Source organism: Dromaius novaehollandiae, chromosome W, assembly GCF_036370855.1.
Source record: "Dromaius novaehollandiae isolate bDroNov1 chromosome W, bDroNov1.hap1, whole genome shotgun sequence".
Lineage (NCBI taxonomy): Eukaryota > Metazoa > Chordata > Aves > Casuariiformes > Dromaiidae > Dromaius > Dromaius novaehollandiae.
Genome location: NC_088130.1, coordinates 28,306,101 through 28,322,108, shown reverse-complemented (window position 1 = coordinate 28,322,108; position 16,008 = coordinate 28,306,101). Strand labels below are relative to the sequence as shown.

The following is a 16,008-nucleotide window of genomic DNA, read 5'->3' as shown; positions in this document are numbered from 1 at the left end:
AAGCAATACAGAAGAAAAGGCGGAGGTGCTTGCCCGCATCTCCCAAAAATTAGAAGTGCAATTGAGTACTGTAGCGAGCCAGTATAGATTGTTTGGTTGAGGCTTCCTGGGGCAGACCTAAATATCACTAATTCTGAACTGCAGCGCTGATGGGTGACATTTTTAACAAAGATTGAGTCTGTTTTGTTATGAAGTAAAACTGAAATAGCTGGGCCGTATGCAGAGTTTTTTGCAGCTGTATTAATGTACCTGCTCTTTGCATCTCCCGGGTGACATTGCTTTTGCAGGCGCTCCTTGGCCCCGCGGTTGTGCTGCCCTGCGGATGTGCCCCTCTTGCTGTTAGAGGCCTGCCTGACTTGTGTAAGAGCATCTCTGTTGGCCCCTGTGCTATTTGAACTCTGCTTGTATGTCCTGGGGACTTAGCCACCTGATATGCCACCTCTCTGGAGAAAGTCCTCCCTCCTGCTTCTGGGAGACTATCCTGAGTTCAGGAGATGGACATAGAACAGGCCACAAATTGAGCTAATTGCATATATAAATTACTCAGCTTTGTGAATATGCATTCCTAACTGTTTAAGCTTAAGTCATGTCTTTAAACTAATACTTCTGTAGCTGTCAAAAGAAAAACTTGATTATTTAGTGGGTTTCACTGGAAACAGAGAAGTTCCCTTTCTTCTGTTATGTTAAGTCATACATTGGACCTAATAAGAATTAAAGCAACCCCAAAATGTTTATTGGGCTCTGGCTTCCTCTTTATATCCAGTCACTAAAGGGAAGCAAGTTATTTGCAAGCATTTCACCACAGTGCAGCACTCCTTATAGCAGCCATAGGATTCAAAGCTTTGTATGGTCAGTTCCCAAAGGTTTCGTATCAGTCCTGGACACATAGGGAAACACTGTTAGCCCAAGTATGTATAAATGTAAAGCAGCTGATCACAAGTAACTAAACCTATTGGTGTTCAAGAAAACTGTATAGGTGCAGGAGCGAGGTCTGTGTTCCAATAGATTGACATTTGATTGGCAGATTAAAAAACTCTAGGCTTTAAAAGAAGTTGCCTATCTTCTTTTCATGTCCTTTTACTTTGACATTGGTAAGAAATCAATGCGTCTTTGAACACTGCAGAATAAGAACGTGCTTCATTTAGTTTTCCACAAATTAATTTGTGGCAGGTAGACTATACTTCTGTTTCTTGCCAGGGCTTGTGATGGTTCTCTGGTGATGAAGACACTACTTACAGCAAAATATAGTTTCTTGCTTCAGTAAGACTTATTCTGTATTCCTATTTGTAATGAATGTCCTAGCTGCTGAAATATTTTATGGAAGCTTACATATTTCATATAAATAGTTGTATGCCATAATAAAGAAATTACTCTTCAAGCTTTTTGGATGTATAAGGATAGGCCAGAAACATCAGTCTACATGAACATAGTAAATATGTGTTACTGAGTCAGCTGTGTCTGCATTTGGAAAGGAATTCTTTTGTAAGGAAAAGAAAATCCTATCCTACTGGCCTCTTCAGTATGGAATAAAATCTGGCTGGCAAAAATACATTTTAAAATTGTAATATTTTGATTTCCAGTCCCTGAAAGCCATCAGTTCTCCTGTCTTTATCGTTGATCTCTAAAACTTGTAAAGTTAAGGGATATTGCAAAATCTGCTCAGACCAATAAATTTCTTTTCCTACAAAGGCAGTTCAGGTCTTTCTTGGGCTTGATTAAGAGCAGTTGCATATGGAAGGGCACAATTTTACTCCTTTACTCTAAAGGTTGATATTTGAAGAAAATAAGTGAGAGAACATCTTTTGCTTTTAATATAATATCAATATACAATCAAAACTTAGATAGGAATAAACCCATGCTTAGGTAGGAATAAACCAAGCCACAGGTTGGGGCTGACCTGCTGGAAAGCAGCTCTGCAGAGAAGGACCTGGGAGTCCTGGCAGAAAACAAGTTAACCATGAGCTGCCAATGTGCCCTTGTGGCCAAGGAGGCCAGTGGTATCCTGGGTTGCATCAGGATGAGTGTTGCCAGCAGGTTGAGGGAGGTGATCCTCCCCCTCTACTCAGTCCTGGTGAGGCCACAGCTGGAGTGCTGTGTCCAGTTCTGGGCTCCCCAGTACAAGCGAGACATGGAGCTACTGGAGTGAGTCCAGCGAAGGGCTACTAAGATGATTAAGGGAGTGGAGCCTCTCTGCTATGAGGAAGGGCTGAGAGAGCTGGGCCTGTTCAGCCTGGAGGAGAGAAGACTGAGGGGAGATCTTATCAATGTACACAAATATCTTAAGGAAGGGTGTAAAGAGGGTAGGGCCAGACTCTTTTCAGTGGTGCCCAGCAATAGGATGAGAGGCAATGGGCACAAACTGAAACACAGGAAGTTCCACCTGAACATGAGGAAAAACTTTTTTACTGTGAGGGTGACAGGGCCCTGGAACAGGTTGTCCAGAGAGGTTGTGGAGTCTCCTTCTCTGGAGATATTCAGAACCCGCCTGGACAGGGTCCTGCACAATGTGCTCTAGGTGACCCTGCTTGAGCGGGGGGGTTGGATTAGATGAACTCCAGAGGTCCCTTCCAACCTCAACCACTCTATGATTCTGTGAATACATCAGGCTGCAGTAATGTCAGCATTCTTAATGCTTTGCTTTGGGATGAATTAGTGTGAGTCTCACCTGAAGGAGTTTCAGTTTCATATGGATGGAAAGGATATGATGGAAGGTCCTGCTTGCTAGCGTGGGATTCCGCAGGGCTGGGGAAAAAAATCACAACAGCCCTTGCTGCACCTATTATAATGTGAGTGACTTACACTATTGCTAGCAGTAATCCTGTCCCCCATCATATTTCCATCCATCCACAGAGGCAATGTAAGACCTTCTGAATGTACATGGCTTTTGCCCTTCCAGAGATGCTTAGCTTATGAAGAGGTTGCCTGGCAAAATAGAAGTTATACTAAAAATCTTAGGAGACAGCTTGTTTTGTGCAATTGTCATATGTATACCTAAACCAAAGATATTTGGCTAAGGTGAGGATAAACACTGGAAGAATTCAAAGATTTGTCAGAACGACTGTCAGACCCTCTTGTTTTCCCCAGCGATTCACTGTGAGGCAGTGGATCTCCTGTGATCTAATACTTTTTGGCTTACAAGGGAGATACTGTTTTGCATGACTGAAAACTTTTAGGCTAAACTGGAAAAGAATCAGGATCTAGCCAAATTCAGGAGAAAGCAGAGGGGGAATCAGAGATGTCCAAACAAAAGAAAGTCTTGAAGGAAGAATTATGAATGAGTATGACTTACCTATAAGTGAGAAAAATGCTTTGTTGCTGCTACAGTGTAAAACTGAAAATAAAATGAGATGAAGGATTGGTGTACGGCCAGCAATCAAGTGTTCTTCATTTAGCAGAGCAAGAAAAATAGACCTTCTGCATGCAGGAATTAGTTGTACGGTTGCTTTGCTTTTCACCAGTTTTGTATATTGCTACAGAAAGATCACTTTACAGTAGGAGGTAGTAGAGAAAGCTGTTTTTTTTTTTTTTTTTAACTTAAATGCACACTAACTTTCAAGAAGAAAAAAGATTAGGGTCAAAAAGGACTAATAACAAGAAACTATCCCCCTGTTTCAGCTGGATTATGGAAAGAAGGTCTTTCCTCAGGTAGTCCAGAAAGATGGTCTTTAAATGACATTGGAGTTCATACTTAATTGTAATGTTACACGCATCCTTTCTCCTGGGAAAATATGCAATGACTGTCCTGCTAGGTTCAGTGTCCAAATTCTGATCAGGGCAATGGACAAAAAGTATGAAGCCTGAAATAAAAATGAAGGTAATTTTCTTTGGGAGGAATGTTCAACTAGTGACAGTCATCAGCTCCTCCAGGCACCTGAATTCTCTGTCTTGAAGTAATGTGTGTGCATGAAAAGAATAATTTACAGCAGTGTAGCTTCTATTACTAGTACTGATAAATTCTCAAGTTCAATATATGTTCCTGCTACCTTATAACTTTCTGGTAATTTAACTGACTTCTTTAAACAGACCTACAGGACCCTGTCCCATCATTCCATGCAAAGGCCCAGTAATTTTCAAGAAGCAATGACCAGCTTGTCTACAGATGGTAGGAGAAAAAGTCACACTGCCCAACTGAAGCTATCTGTTAAGCAGATTTGATCATGTATATTGTCTGTATGTGTTCTCATCAAATGATGGTTTCTTTATGATTTTTCTTTGACTATATAAGAAAAACTTGACCTAATTAAAGAGCTTGTATAAGAAATTTCTTGAAAAATAGTTCCACAAATTGCAGGTTTGATTCTCTCTCTTGCCTACTAATATGTAATAAAGTTATTCAAAAGAATAAGGATTTCTGAAGGTAGTAAAGTTGAGCTAGTCTCTGTCATAGCAGAACTGAGCTTGGCTATTGTGTATAGTGTGTTGACAAATGCACGTGAATATTGGATTCTATTTTTCTGGCTCTGCTCACGAGGAGACTACCAGCGGTCAGAGTAGTCGTCCTCCACCTGTGTTTAATAATACTTCTTCATATAAATAGTGCCAGTGAAATCCTAATAAATATTGAGTGGATAAACCAAGACCCATGTTTCATGTGTGGGCTTAGTTTGAAACGATCTACTTGTGAACAAATGAATGACTGGGAGTCTTGTCTTAAGACAATGTCGTTAATGTGATGTTGATGCCCATTGGCATGTGCCGGGCGTTTTGCAGACTGCCCTGGTTACCTTCTTGCTACTTCCCTTTCTCACCCAAGGTTTACGAAAAGTTTGTGGCTGTTGTCATTTCTGACGTCCTCTGTCTCCTTGATTACATTTCTCAGTAATATCTCTTTTGTGTTTTCTGTCCATTGATACTGTTCTGAGGATAGCATTCTCTATATTATATAATATGTTAATGAAAAATTGCAGGCCTTTGGGATCACTGTTAATATTTATTATTATTTCATGCACACACTACTAAGAATTTGCTCCGTTGCGTGAATGCAAAATATTGCCTGAAGTTCCTATGTGCATAATGCCTAACTTTGCCAAATCTTTCATGATGTCAGCACAAATACTCATGCAATTGCACTTTCCTGTATACAAATGTCACCTTTATTTTCTTGGAATATTTTTCTGAAAAAGAGATTTCATATGTCATTGAAGTGAATTAGAAATTTTATTTCTGTTATCAAAAATGGACCTATGCTCACAGCATTGGCAGTCAGACAAAATTATTGCCTGAAGAGATTTGTCGTCTTTGCTCCAGGCATAGAAGCCCAAAATTTGAATAGTTGCTTTGCAAAGCATGTTTGCATTTCAAAGATAACCTGTATGCCTCCTACCAGCTAGAAGCAGCAGTTAGAGGTTACCTCACAACAGAAACTCTAGGATAAGGGTCAGTGCTCATGGGTGCTTCCTCTGGGATAACTAAGAGAAGGTAAGCACGAGACCAGTAGTCAAAATCTTACTGTGGTAAATGCATAGTTTATCTATAGCATCTAAAAGACAAAAGCGCAGCTATCAAAATTGCAGATTTTTCTTATGGTAATGCCAGCAAGAAACTGAACTGATAAACTGAAATTAGACTAACATCATTTGACGTGGTGCTAAGAAGTGATGCATTAGGAGAAAAAGGCTCAGTAAGCACCTTATAAACCTAACTGATGAAACTGCTCCATTAATCTCTTTTTCTGCATGTTTATAAAAACAATGTAAATGAGTGGTTTATAAATAATGCTCTTTATTCCTGTCACGTCATAAAATATCACACAGTACAAAAAAGGCATGCTTGATTATATTTTGAAAGTTAAAAATTATTTCATTTTAGAATATATTTTAATGGAAGCAAAACATGAGAACAAAAGTGTAAAAAAAATCCATAATTTTTATAACAGAAGGCTAAACAGAGGAGAGCTATTGCTGCAAACTAGATATATTTTACAAATTGGGAAATACTTTTTTCATTTTCACAAAGCAAAGTACAAACTGCAGTTGGGTCAGGGGTTTTTTTGCTCACCAAGACCTTCCACAGCTTTGTTAACACTGCCACTTGGACAGGAAGTAGTGGAGGAAGCAGGCTTGCTACTTTGCTGATGTTTTCATTGTAATTAGTTAAATCTTCTATGCTTGGTCTGTTTGCGAACAATTTTTGTGCGTTCATGTGGGTGTCTTTAATGTAGCAAATTTTCATGTCAAATTCCACTTAGTATATACCAATATTTCCCAAATGGGCGTAGCGCTCAGAATATGCACCACTGAAATCTGGACACACAAATAATTTTGTACTGGTCTGATACTGGCTTACAGTGAGCCATGTACTGGGCCACAGAATGAATTCAATTCATGAAATTTTGTGAAAAATGAATTTAATTCATGAAAAATCTAATTTTAGATTTCTCTACAAAGTCTAAGATGATATCAGGTTTGTCACAGGTTTCCTAGGAACTTGTAGAAATGCAGTGCAGTTCTTTTTTATGCTATGTCGGACTGACCTGTGGTCTTGCATCAAATATAAGAAATTAATAATTTGAATTTCTACAGTTCAAGAGAAGGAGAGATCTGAGATTTGATTATTTTGACTTTTCTGAGCTACTTCAATAGTAGCTCAAGTTCAGAGCAAAATTCAGAAGTGAAAATACTGGATGAAATCCAGGGGAAAGTTATTACTATTATTATTATTATTTACAAGAAAGTTTGTGCCCCAGTACTACAAAATAAGAGTATTCTCATGATGTTGTGTTTTAAATCTCTTATATTCCTCAGACAGAGATGAAAACTTAGTGGAATGCATATAAAATCCTCAGTCTTGTTAATCATTCACATTGGCAACTTTTCAGAAATATTGCAATTTATGTTTCTATTGTCTCAGAATTCTTACTAATTTTTACTGTTTCATTAAGCAGGACAGCAGAAGTAATGTCATTACAGAACTGAGATACACATAAATATATATGTAGAGGACAGGGCAACTCAGACATTATTCTGGGAGAACCAGAGTGTCTATACACTCTTAAATACCTTTAAATATTTAGATCCCAGAGCCTCTATTGAGTGAAGGATGCAAGGATGTTCTGTAGGTACATGATTATCTCATTTAAAACTTATATGCTTAAAATTACAAGGCCCAAAGGCATGCTATTGTGTTATCTATAGGCTTTTGCATATAAAAGTATCGCAGACTTTCAAAATTAGCAGTTGTCTAGAGTGTTTCTTTTCAATACAAAGCTAAGGAGTATGAAACCATAAGATAGTGAGAATTGGAGAAGAAAACACAAATACCCTTCAGCAGTCCAAGTTGCATTAGACCTATGTACAAGGAGAGTTTTTCAATCAAAATGTTTAAGAGAGTTAAGGAGAGGATGCACAGTACTTCTTGAGTTAACTTCACAGATGTCCTTTAAATACAGGGTTAAACTCCATAGAAATTATATGCAGTGGATAGGATAGGATAGAACTGAATATTCGTGGTTTGGTTATAAAAATGACCTTATCATTTCCTTTAGCAGCAACCCTTATTTTTTATTAAAGTTTAAATTCTTCAAAAAACATCCCCAGGAGTTCATGCACAGCAATGTGTATACAAGTATCTTCTACAATACATAATTCATGAGAAGTTGCAAAACTTATTCTTCCTTAGATTTTCTAAAAATGGATGCCCTTTAAGTGTTGCTTTTTGTTCCTATCCAGTCAAGATTGGATAGCAGCAGTGAATGAACAATTTTCTGAATTTATAATCTGAGACAGAGTTTGGAGCTCATATGGGTGATAGGCACCACAGATGTATATGATTATTTTTTATGATTAAGAATGTTCTGTTATGAAAATATAACATAGTAACTAATGTGCAGCTTACTGGGTTCTTACAGAGAACCTATTAATCTGTCAGTAAGGTACTTAAGAAACGATGTGACCTATCAGATGGTACATTAATTTACAACATCTTCAGCCTTTGCTATTTCTTTTTACAGGTCAAGATTCAAAGGACTTACAAGTGAAAAAAGAGAAGGAAGAAGAGAGGGTTTTTTGATAGTCTGGAACAAGGCAAATGAAAACAGAAGGTATAAACAATCTCTTTTAAAGGGTCGTTTGATGTCTTACTAATTAGGTCAGGATTTTCTGATCAGAGTTCTTCACTACCCACTGAATTCATTATTACTTAAATTTGAATAGCACAGGACAAATACTGATGCTGCAGCTTGGGTTCAGGGCATTCAGGACTGTTTATGCAGGCAAAATATTATTGACGTCAAGGACATAAGATTTGGCCCATTGTTTTTATTATGAATTAGACATTCATTTATTTCAGCAATGAAAGTAGTAAGCTCAAATGTTCAACTGTGCAGACAGTGATGAGCTACAGAGTTTCTTCTGTTATATTTTTGTTTTAAGCAGTTCAGTGCATTCCTATTTATTTCTATTTTAGAAATCACTAGTTAATTTGAACAGCTTTTTTGGAGAATGACCCATTTGGTTGGCTTGCTTGTGAAGCAGGAATGGAAAATTGCAATTACTTTTATCAGCCAGTTCAGTTCCTCATCCTTGATTTGCAGCAATAGATGTGAATCAGTCATGCAGCAGCTTCTATAAGGTTATTGATATGCTGCAGCTGCAAAACTCCTTGAGGGAGATGTGCAGAGATGGAGCATAAAAGAGCAAAGAATGATATTATCGTGAGGGAAGAGAGGTGGGCAATGAATACTGGTCAGAGTGAAAGCCTATATTAAGAAATAGTGCTCCAGCAGCAGGACAAAGTAAATTTAAGATCCTATGCCCAGATACTGTTTGTGGATTAAATAGTGGGGATAATACATGAAAAACCTAAGTGAGGCTTCGGGTAGTAGTGGTGCACTTGTGCCAATGTCTAATTCTCCGTACCTTGGCCATGGGCAAGAGCCTGGACTTGTCTGTCCCAAAGCTGCCTGAGGATATGCAGTGTGCACAAAAATGCCTCTGGTGTGCAGCTCTGCTGTCGCTGTGTTCCAGCTACAAGAGACATCTCTTGTCACCTTGTACAGGAGACAGCATTTGCCTGGCTCCTCCGGACTGACTGCTAATCGTTGGAGTTGTTCTTCGGGAGCTGTGGGAAAGAGGTAATTCTCTGACCGTATTGTGGGGCTCTAGGTTGCAATGCTGTTTGTGGTAGTATGATAGGTGCCGCGGTCCCACCTCTGCCACTTGCCTGCCTGCTGGGCTGTGGGGCCAGGCGGCTGGAGAAGAGCGCTCTCCCTCCCAGGGGACCGTGCTAGGGGTAGTGTTACTCAGCCACAGAAAGGGCAGTGAGTGAAACCTCATGCTTGGCATCACTGTTGCGGTTTGTGGCATAAGGTGAAAAGCGCGTTTACAACCTGCTCTTTCATTTCATGGAGATGATGGATTTTTTTAATGTAATCCTATTAACATAAAATGTCATGTCAATACATTGGTATATGTGTTTAAGTGTTTGCAATATTGGATGCTTGGCTTGTAACCATGCCAGAAGATGGATGAATAAATATGATTGATTGTGCAGATAATATAGTATAATACATCTCCGGATGGAATACCACAGCCAAATGGCCTTCAATAATTGCCTTCAGTCATAGTTAAGGTACCACCACTTCACTGCTATTCTTTTTCTGCTCGCTGAGATTTTACTCTCCTGCTCATATTTCAAAGCTTTTAACATTGGACAGCCACCAAAATAACATAATTTAGCAGAAAAAGTTATTAAAATCTTCTGAACAAAGAAAGTCTATGGTAGTAGAAAACAAATACAAATTCTAATCAACAAAATACTATTATTTCAAATATCTGTCATTTAAACGGAAGGTAGGGACTATATACTCTCAAGAAAACATAGATAAGGGAATGATGTCTATTGCATATTATCAACCTTCTTGAAGAGTGCCAAGCAAATTGCTTAAAAAAGAATGAATGGCGGTCATTAATGGTCCATTTTATATAAATCTCAAGGTCTTAAATAGGACATATGTGATGCTTGATGGGTATAAATATATATATTTTAGGGGCTTTCTGAGCTCTCATTGGAAGAACAATGTGATTCTTTATTAAATTTTGTAATGTGATTCATATTCTGCTATCCTCTACTCAATTGTATGTATATATAATGCAATATTTCATGAAGGTTCTGGAGAAATTACTGAAAAGCTGCTTCATTTATATTTCCAGAATGCTGAAAGCATAGAAGGCGAGAACTTCTCTGTGTTTCAAATTTCGATAGTCGTTATCTGTCTTTCAGCTTGCTAATAAAAGGCTAGTGGGACTAGTTCTGGGTCCCACTGAGAACTAAGGAACCTAAATATCACTGCTAATGTTGTCTGTTATTAAGATGTCAAACCAAGGTCACAAATGTTAAGAAAACATACGGAGTAGTAATACTGGCTGTGTTTTTAAAGTCAAACTGAGAAGTGATGTCCAGGTTGCACTCAGTTAAATTCTATGGGGATTTGTTTACACCAGGAAACTGATTGATATGTTAAATAACTTTGATATCCTGCATGGTTCCAAACACGGATGCTAGTTCCTGACTAAGTGTTTTTTGATTTTCAGAGCACAGAGCTCACGTAAAGGCATTATATGTGAATATCAGCATCTCACTAGTTACTCCAGAATGGCCATGCCATTCATTTTTCCTATGCAGACAAATTCTCTAGTGTTGCAGACTCTCAGGGGTGCTTTAGATCATCACTATGCAAATTGTACCAGTCTAAAAGTCATTGACAGTGTAAAAACATTAAAGTTTCAGGCCCTTTTTCTCACCATATTGTTGTCTTTGTCCATTCTAACCACAATTACATGTATTTTCATAAATCGTAAATCTTTGAATCAGCCATTGTGTTTCCCCACAAAGACAGTATTAGTAACACCAAGACTCTCAAGAGAAGAGAAGCTGAGGAGAATCAGTGTCTCACTTGAGTGAATCTCCAGGACATTTCTGTTAAGAGTATTTAAATTGTTGTAGATCTAACTTATCCAGCACTTCCAATGTTTGTTTTGTGAATTCAGAGAAACCTTAAAAGAGCCTGTAGAGGTACAGCATGTGCATTGAGAAGACCAAAAGAAAGAGCAGAGGACTCAGTCCAAAATTCTCCCTGGACTGGTGCTTTTCAATGTGCAGGTCACTAGAATGTTTTCACGGAAAATGCAGTTGCTACGTATGAATTCAAGCCTGCGAATAATCAGCTTAATTTTTGTGGTTTTCTTCAATATACCTTTCAAAAGTAGTTCTAGCACCTTCTTCTTCCTGGGTATCCATGGCCATGGTGTCAGGGCCCTGAGGGCATCAGCAATCTCCTGTCCCATTCCCGGGCGTTCGGCTGCCTGGGCAGGGGGCCGGCTTGGGCCAGGCGGCCATGTGGCGGGGTGTTGGGGAGCCATGAGAAGCCCTGGCCGGGGATTGCACCCCCCTTTGCCGTGGGACCTGTTTTTGAGCTGGGCTCTTGCCCTCGGCTTTGGCCTGAGCTGTGTTGCAGGGACACCTCTGCCTGGTCCCGCACCTCCTCGACCCAGATCCTGACCCGGACTCACCTTGGTGCTGGGGCTGGTGCGGTGGCTGCAGCACCCTCGGCCATCCCCAGCCACTGTCCCCGGCCCTGCTCTGCTGTCCTTGTTGGGGGGCGGTGGGGTGGCTGCCTGCCGAGTGCCCAGCTCCCAGCTCAGCTGCCCTCGCTGCTTGCCCATGCGTGGGTAGGTGCTGCCCGCCGGGGCGAATTAGCCCAAAGCAGGGAACAGGGTCTAGGAGAAGCAAGGGCTGGTTCATACGTGCTGCCCAAGCGTGCAGTCAGGGGCAGCCAAGGGGCAGAAGAAGGGAATATGTTTTATTGTTTTTCTGGCAGTTCTCAAAAGCACTTGGCAAATGAAGCATGCAGATTTTGAAAGATTTTAGTTTTATTTCTAATGTTTTTGTCACGTAGTTTGTTTTGAGTCTAGAAAGGTGATTTGGAGACTTATTCCTGTATAACAAACTACAGTGAACTTTGTGTGTGTGTGTGTGTGTGTGTGTGTGTTTGGGCTTTTTCTTTAAATATTGTATTTCTCTGCCACTGAAGATTCTAGAGGGTACAGAAGAACCATTATTCAGGGAATAGCAGACTGAAATGTCATCCTTCATTTGAATTAATCTTTGACATTTCCCTTTGAAAGAGACTGTGATTGGGTATTAACACGTTGGCAGAGGTCTGCAGTAATTAATATGTACGAGAGAAAATGCTAACAAAACAAAAAAGGGAATGGCTTGCAAATATTAAACTCAAAAGGGTCTTTGATATAACTCTTGATGACAACATCTGCTTACAGGCAGGAGAACTGCATAAACTGGTGCAGATGCCGGGAGAAGGGCGGCCTGGTGCACCATCAGTACTGCACAGTGTATGCTTTTGGTAGGGAAAATCTACTGGTGGGGCCACAGGGAGTAAAAGGGTGCTGCATGTTCATACATGCATGCATGGTGTTGGCCACACTTACTAGAAATGTTCTTTTTCTGATCGTTATTAAAATGCGTGCCAGAGTCTTCTCCAAATCTGCTTTGCACAGATACTAAGGCTCATAAGGCCCCTTCATAAAGTCTTTTCTTGTACACCTCTTTATTTTTCCAACTCGAATGTTATGTACGTACACACATACTGCTTTGAAAATGTGATGGAAGGAAGATGTTTCCATATCTGGGTTTGTCAACCAGATCACATGGATAAAGTTTCACTTGACCACAATGCAATGTTGGCTTTTCTGCATTCTTCTAAACTTTGGAATGCTAATGTTAGGTGAGAATCATGCGAACAAAATCGTGCAGACTGTAGAGACACAAACTCCAGTAAACTTTGAGTTTTTCCTCAATTTTCAGTGGTTCTGGATTTGGGTGCAAAATTATTTTCCACTTTACATCTAAAAAACAAATTGAGAAACCCAGCCAAAATCCTGAGCCATTGTGACAACGAGGTCTTTGCTGCAGAACGTGTGTGTTTCCCTGTGTGTCCTCAGCAGGGTGGTATGGCAGGGCTAAGGCTGATCCTTGCAACCCATCTTTGCTCCTTCCCCTTCAACGTAGTCTCCTTGTGGCTGGCTTTGCTCTACGTAGTTCTGCAGCCCCTCCAAAACCCTTATGTCTGACTCCCACCTTTTTCAGGAGGACTGTGTGAGAGTTACCTAAGAGGAGAAGAGATTTGTCCTGGGGTTGTGATTTGCATCTACAGATAGCCGCACTGGAATGACTGGCAAATAAATCTAGAATATTTTTTGCCTGTTCATTGGATAACATTAGCTATTAGAGCTATCTGTGAATAAAATGGCTGTCCGATTTTAGGTTGGGACTGTAGTGATGCACAATGACAAGAAGTGTTTAATTGTCTGAATATATCTTTAATTTAGAGAGAGAGTAATTTTTTGGCAGCCCCCGAGTGATCTCAAATGCAGATTGTTTTCTGGCCTTCAAGCAAATTATACAATACTAATAAAACTGCTTATAATCTTTAATAAGTAAAGTGCTCTTGTTATCAAAAGTAATTTAAAATTCATTTCTAAGCTCTCTATCCATTTTGAAATTTGTAATTATTATGCATGCTTTAAGTTGATAAGGGATCTATATTTCTCTGTTTTAGAACAGTTTTGTACTTGGCAAATTTTTCTAATGTACAACCCCATCCCTGTGGAAATGGAAATAGAACAAGCAAATATTGTGTGTGGATTAAAGTTCTACTGATCAGCTTATCCGGTCTGGTGAGAATAAGGGAAATCGCATGTATAGACTGAGCAACAAAACACATAGGTGCCCTGACCTATTCTGAAAGGACTGATGCTGTGTTGATGAGGCTATTTGAAATACTTAGAAGATCTGCAATCTATTTTAGATATGGTTGCAAGAAGGGAATATGAGAAGTGATGACTTACTTTAAGATGAGTCTGGATATTTATGGTTTTAAAACTCATCACAGCTCAATATAAAATGTACACATTCCATACTGAGCACTGAAGCACACCTTTCACTTTAAATACGTTTCATTAATTTAGATCTGTAATCTTTTGATTTAGGATTGAACTTTGTTTGTTACAATATATGTTGCTATTGACCTAAAGGAAGGGGATTTTCAGATTACACTAGTTATTTTATAGGATGATCTTGAGATATTGAAAATCTATTTATTATTATTCTGTCCTTCGCTGCTGTTTTTCTACTGAAATCCGTGAAGAATCACAGTCAGATTAGGAATAGCATTGCATCAAGTGATTTAGACTCTCTCTGTGTCTTTATAAGCTCTGTAATAATACTCCACAGGGTCAGAGGGTGGGCATGGGAATGTGTTCTTGTGTGTCCTCCAGGGAAATAACTGCTCAGTGGGACAAGAACTGTATCTTCTAAGTAACGATGTTGTAAGGAACATTGGTTGTAAGGAATTGCACATTTTGCAAATGGACTGTAGTAGAATTACCTCCTTTTTTTCAGTTTTTATTCCCTATTCAAAGACTATTTCCTTTTCCTTTCCTTGGAGTATGAACCTCACCTGTATTTTGTTTTCGACTTCTGACTCAGCAAAAGTAGGATTATGTGGAGCAAAAAAAGCAATGAACAACGCAGAGTGGATCAGTGCAGGAATAATTTTATTTTTTAAATACAAAGCACATTTTAAATTATTATTTTTAGGTCAGATATTTGGCAATACAAACACTTGCAGAACACAATCTGGTAGGCTGGGGCACTGTTAGAGAGTGATGGGGAGGAGAAAAGATCTCTGCGTGGCTATACAGATCGTAGTTTTTTTTACTCTCCCTTTTCTTTCACAAGTGCAAATTTACACCTTCCCAGCCAGTCAGAAGAGGTTAAAAGTTAGACACATCAATCCAGAAGAGAAGCCTCTTATTAAGAGTTGTGGAAGAAGAAAAAAATTCCTCATGAAGCTGAAGGAGTAAATTAAACTATTATGAGAAGTGAAAAAATCATAGTGGAATCAAGACTGAGCTGTCCCTGCTTAGTCTTAGCCTCCAACAGAAATTATAAGCCTCTAATATAGATTATAAAGAAACCTGTTACATTCCTGGCTGACATTTGGTTGGTCACAAGTAGTATCTGGTTATCCCAAATTTGTGGTGGGATCTTAATGGGCATGTCCTTAACTTTCTGAATGGTGCAGAAAAGTTAGAGCTCAGTCCATCTAAGTGTTTAAGTAAGCAGTTGTCTTCAGTAATGGTTTAGATTGATTGCATGCATAGATCCTTTGCTGGACTGGCAGTGACTGTGTCATGCAAACCACAAAAAGTGCTGTTTGAAGGTGCTAATGATTCAGTGAAACCTAAGTTGTAATGCTGACAGTCAGCAAAGGGGTGGAACTGGGAAGTGGTGATGGAGGGAGGATGGCTGCTGCTGGGTGAAATGGCTGGTGCCATCCAGGTGTTTTTCCTGGGTGTTGCTATTGCCGTGTTCAGGTGCCTTATTAATGATCACTTCTGTGGCATGTAACTAAAGCCATATGGGAGTATTTCATCAGTTGAAAAAGTGTATTAATGTAATGCCTTACACCCTCATTAATAATTCATTCTTTGTGTTTCTTATCCTCCTACTGAGAAGAAAGTAGAGAGGAGGTACGGATAAGAAGTGTTTATTTTCAGATTTCTTTCTTGGCTTCAAGGTATGAGCAGAGGCTCATATCAGGTGAAAAACATCGGATGTTATTCACAGACGCTTTTCTTGCACTGCTTTCTGTCTTGAAGATAGGTGTTGGTTCAACAGCTGGTGAACATAGTGGAGATTTCCATCTGATGCCACAGATTGCCTCCACGTGATATCCTGGGACTTGTGCTTCTGTCTGTCCACCCTTCTTTTCTCAATTAGCCTCTGGACAGCAGACAGTGCAGGTGGCCCAGAATATAGTTGTTAAATGAACATGAAAAAATCCTGCCAGGTTGATGGCTTTCTTGGCAGTGTGCCTCGTGGTAGCGGCACCTTGGAAGGGCAGGGCCGGAGCATGGCTGTGTCGTGCTGAGAGGTGTTCTGGGTCAGTGCTGTGCTTGCGGGAGTGCCTGGGAGTCTGTGCAGCAGTCA

At 39.6% G+C, this 16,008-nt stretch overlaps 1 protein-coding gene across 1 annotated transcript in view; it reads left to right on the top strand.

The window, feature by feature from the left end:
• Positions 1-16,008, top strand: part of LOC112985811 (small conductance calcium-activated potassium channel protein 2) — a 300,767-nt gene that overhangs the window by 136,102 nt on the left and 148,657 nt on the right. Inside the window, exons 7-8 of the mRNA XM_064500467.1 lie at positions 7,949-8,038; positions 8,996-9,070. The gene's annotated coding sequence lies outside the window, so the exon portion shown is untranslated. The remainder of the gene's footprint in view (positions 1-7,948; positions 8,039-8,995; positions 9,071-16,008) is intronic.